The 5,215-nt window shown below is 34.3% G+C and overlaps 1 long non-coding RNA gene across 1 annotated transcript; it reads left to right on the forward strand.

Moving 5' to 3' along the window:
- The first annotated feature begins 1,909 nt into the window (after positions 1-1,909).
- LOC132728399 (uncharacterized) lies at positions 1,910-3,804 on the forward strand. The gene is made up of 3 exons (XR_009625477.1): positions 1,910-2,493; positions 2,841-3,000; positions 3,351-3,804. It is a non-coding gene; the product is annotated as an uncharacterized LOC132728399 (long non-coding RNA).
- The last annotated feature ends 1,411 nt before the right edge of the window (positions 3,805-5,215 follow it).

Consider the following 5,215-nt stretch of genomic DNA (forward strand, 5'->3'; position numbering starts at 1 on the left):
ATGATCCCGAAGGACCATAAAATATAACAACACTGAAGTGAAGTACGGGGCAACGTTTTACGGCTGCCACACAGCACTTGACACCTGCTGTTGTGAAGTACAAAATTCTGGAAACAAAGTTAAACCAGTTTTAAGCACGCAAAACATCACTCTTAGCCCAAATATGTTCCTGAATGACATGAAAGTGTAAATGAAATTAATCCCCGCCATGTGGAATTCTGAACATGGTCATGGTAAGATTAGACGAAATAATAAAACACATACAAAATTATGTAAAGGTACAGCCTAATACCCACAACAAAGTACTCGATAGCTTAAAGGTAGGCAGAGCAACAAGACAATCACCTACAAGGTCCCGACGAAGCAAGACAGAAGACGAACATTAAGACAATTCAGTCCCAAAGGGCTTTAAGAACTGTCCATCATAGAGTCTCCCACTTAGTCCGTCCGATGTAATTAAAAGAGGAACGCGTAGCGTCTAACTGTAAAATGGTTGAACACAAAGCATGCGGAATGCCTTTAAATAATTGGGTCATAACCTCTTTTAATAAACAATTTGATAATTTAAGTGAAGACTGCAGAAAAATTACAATGACCTACGAAGTTTGACAACCACATCTCCATAGAAGTCAGGTTTGCTAATACCTAGTCGTAAACGTGTTTTTCAATTACAATTAAATTTTAAAACTAAGTCTGAATATCGATAGTAAAACGTTGTAAAATATTTACGCAGTTTATGATTTAAGAAGTTTGTTAGTAATAAATAAATTGCGTTCATTAAAACGACTGCACGCCCCAGCAATTCTAATTTATTGAGAAATATACACCCCTTATGATGTAGCATGAGGTACATCATCTCTTTTATCGAAGATTTTAGTTACTATAGTATTGTTAATGGTAGAAATGTTTAAATCTAAAAAAGATGTAATAACGTCTGAAGAGTTATTTTTATTCAATTTGGGTTAACTGGGATATATATAAATAAATTGATAGAAATAAATTGATCGAAAAAAAGTTAAATGCATGTATAATTTCCTGATGTGAAGTAGCGGAAAGACTTAACATAAAATCCCTCTCATAGCAGTAAAGAAATAAATCAGCTATCGGGGGGGGGGGGCACAATATGTTCCCATTGGAATGTCTATTATCTGTTTGAAAACTGTATTACCAAACCTGTTATCTAATAAAAATGAAAAGAAAGTGCTTCACAGGTCCACATTGTATTTTGTTTAATGATACCATTGGTAAAGAAAGCCTTCTTTGAATTGCAAGCAAGAAGCGTGACCTGTTCTCTTGCAAATGTTTTTTTTTAATTAAAGATAATAATTTGTCATTTATAAGATTATGAGGCAATGTTGTATATAGGGTACTTACAGATGAAGCTTGATAATTCTTAACTTTAAAATTTCAGTTGACCAAAAAAGATTTTTGCCATATTTCATTAACTGTTTCCCCGTATCTAATCACATGTGTCTTGATGACAGTAAGACAAGAAGTCAATAAAATAGAAAGATAACAGGTAGTACAAGATGTAGAATTAGCAATAAACCCTGTAAACATGCAGTGGTTGGGCCAACCACGGAAAATCGTCAAAGGAGAATCTTGGTTGGGCCATGGTTGGCCCAACACTAATTAACATGTACTATAAATGCAGTTGTTGGCCCAACGTCGAACCAACCATAAGTTAACGCCAGCGACATTTCTGCATTGGCCCAATAACGATAAATATGTACTTTAAAACAGATGTTGGGCCAACGTTTGACCAACGATACATTTTCGTCAAATATATTACTGCACCTGACCCAAAATTTATTTTTTTTAAACACATATATGCATGTAGATATTTTACTGTATATAAACAGTACACTACAATGAGTAAAGACTAAAGTTTATAAAAAATTTTTTTGAAGCCATGTTTCAATATTGTCACATTCAAGAAATACTCATATAAATTAAATCTGAAATGTACGTAAGAAATAATTACTTTGTGAGTCTAGAAATGACCAAAGCCCAGGCTTTGCAGTAGTAGGGGATGTATCTATATAGATCTATAGAAATCTTGAAGATCTGATGTATAATCTAAGGCAATTATATATGTGCTGAAACAGATTAACCATCCTAAATGTTTACAATAAACCTCCGGAATCTTCCACTCTAAACTCTAATTAACCTCTGGTTATGTAATCAATGAATGGAAATAGGATCATTTTGGCACTACCCATCCGTTCCCTCCCTTGATTTCGAGCTGCGTGGACGTGTTTACAGATATATTTAAATAAATTTGAATTAGACTGCAATTTCTCAACACTGAAAAATGTAAGTAGATCTAGAGTTTTTTACTTTAATCTTTAAAATAAACCCTTCTAATATATTAATGTATTTAAACCTGCACGGAATTAGTGTTTTAAAACCTGTTATACTATCCACGTGACCAGGTCATGTGATTAATACAAAATGGCGGATTGGTAATGGAAAATACTTTGATGTTTTCAGGTAAACAAGCCAGAATGAATTTGATTTTTGTAATGAAATTAAAACCATTTAATTATATCAGTGTTAATCAGCTTAGAATATGATATGTGCATAATTTTACATCTAAATTTATTGTGATATAATAATAAGTTGTGATATAATAATAAGTTGCAAGTTAGTACAAACTGACAAACTACAATTAGCACTGTTAAGCTCATACAATCTGCTCTGAGTAATAAATAGGTAATTTATATTAATATGTTTGGTAGTGGTATACGAAACTTTGTGTAAATTTAATTTAAAGTGTAACTTCGCATTAAACACAAATTACTTTACCCGACTGCAAAATTGTTTTTATTTCATTTCAGACAGCAAATTTATGTCTAATTGGAGGAGATAGTGTGGAGAGCAATGTTCGCCGTGTTATGTCTCACACTTTGTCTCAGGAAGTTGCCCTAGAATACAACTGGGTTGGAAAAGGCTCGAAAAAACCATTCGAAAAACTTAGACTTAAAACAGTCATATTAGGTTTGTATTTTTACTTTTTCAAAGTTGATTTCACCGGTGCTAAAAATTTATTTTACACCGTTTGTGTAAGATATGACTCTTTATGTGTAACTGATCATCATGACTCTATTTGCATTTTGACAGAATTATGCCTCTTTTTAACTTGAAAATTTTAGGTTAAAATGTTTAATTATGTCAAATATCTCTGTTACTATTAAATCTATTGACTTGTAATTTAAAATATTTCTTTACTATCAAAGTCTTATCCCTTAGCTCTGTTTGCAGTTTTTCAGTTTTATTTGCCTTTAAACAAGTAAATTCTAATTAGTAGTGTATATTTAAATAAAATCAGTAAACTGCATAAATTTCAGATGCTGTAAGAGGAAGTAGACAGGGGTCTACTCATAATGAAATCGAGAAGACAAAAAAGGAGTGGCTAAGATATGCCAAGGATAGGGGAGGCGGGCGGAGGAAGAGACTGGCTAAAAAGTTGCAACAACAAAGAGAAGAAAATGAAAATGATATGTATACAACATTTAGAAATAAATTGTAGTAATTAGAATATTTTATGTTCTTTTATTTTACGGTCTCTCTGAATTCTAGGAGACATGCTGTTTTTGGTCTTGTCATCTGAGGGCCAGCGTTAGTAGTAAGAAACAAGTAATTGGGCCAATGGAGGGCCAACAATAAGAGTAGGAAACAAAGTGATAGGCCAACTGAGAGCCAACTTAGATAGTAGAAAATAAGGCATTGGGCCAACGAAGGGCCAATGTTTATTATAGGAAACCAGTCAGTGGGCCAACGGGGGGCTAACAATAAGAAGGGAAATCAGTTGTTGGGCCAACAGAGGGTCAACGATAGGAAGGAAAACCAGTCATTGGGCCAATGGAGGGCCAACGATAAGAGTAGGAAAGCAGTCGTTGGACCAACCATATACCAACCGTTGGCCCAACGTTGCCCCAATTAGCAAATTGACATTGGGCCAACGTTGGCATTATGTGTTGGGCCAACAAAGCAAATGTAATTGGCCCAACGTTGGGCCAACTACTGTCTGCTATCTGGGAAGCGGGCTTTATCTGCGGATGTTTCTAGATTCAAAATTCACCATTTTTGTGTTTAAATGTTGAATTCTGCTTAAGCCGGTGCTAGGGGGCGTGGACGGTAACTTGCACTTTCCAGTACCGTCCATGAACAGGCTCAATCAAACCGAGCCTGCAACATTTTCAATTTTGTTGTGTTGGCTTTTCTTTAGGGATTCTGTTTTTCACTATTTTATATGGATCTTTATGTAATTTAGGAATCCAGTACATGATGGGAAGTTTAAGCTCTCTCTCATCAACAAGTACCTTAAAGTTAGAAATCCTAGAAATATGACTGTTCACAATATCTTTTTCAGAAAAAACGATTTTAGAATAAGCATTTGTGCTGTTAAGTTCATTTTGTAAAACATTTATATAATGATGATTATGCCGCCTTGTCAGCCGAAACTAAAACAAAAGTAGAACGCTAATATATCCTTTCCAAGATGCCGTAAAGTAAGTCTAAGTTTAGGGGGTAAATGATGTTCATTCAGGCAATAAAATTCGATGCATGATTCAATAATATGAAATATATTATGTTCCCATGTATTTAGTGCATTACTATCAGCATTTTCGTCTTATCTCAAATGATAGTCACTTCTGCTGGAATATGATGATCAAGGGAGCAGCATATTTATACATGGGTAAACATCCCAATATTGGAAAAGACAATGGAGAGGTGCTGATAAATAAAATGGGCAAACGATTGTGCAAACATATCCATCTGTAGGGATACCAGGAGCTCAGCCTTGCGTTTCTGTCTGATTGATACATATTTGACTATGCTTTTTTCAATATTTATTATCTTAATGATGTTTTTATGTACCGAGTCTGCAATTCTTATGTAATTTTTGTGATTAATGCTTCGGAGGGATCACTTTGTTTTCAGATTCTTAATCTTACCTTATTAAGTGCTGCTGGCTTTTTAAGTCCATTCAAATATTTTCAAAAATGTAACCTTCCAGTTTTGAACATTTTTTTTTTGCAGAGCTCAAAAAATAGATAAATACAGAATCCCTTAAGAAAGCCAAACACGGCAAAATTGAAAATGTTGCAGGCTCGGTTTGATTGAGCCTGTTCATGGACGGTACTGGAAAGTGCAATAAATATGCACACAAATGTAATTCAAAGGTGTACCATTTCTTCCTGAAAATCAG

This window comes from Ruditapes philippinarum, unplaced genomic scaffold (assembly GCF_026571515.1).
Source record: "Ruditapes philippinarum isolate M1 unplaced genomic scaffold, ASM2657151v2 ctg1370_1_1_1_1, whole genome shotgun sequence".
Classification (NCBI taxonomy): Eukaryota; Metazoa; Mollusca; class Bivalvia; order Venerida; family Veneridae; genus Ruditapes; species Ruditapes philippinarum.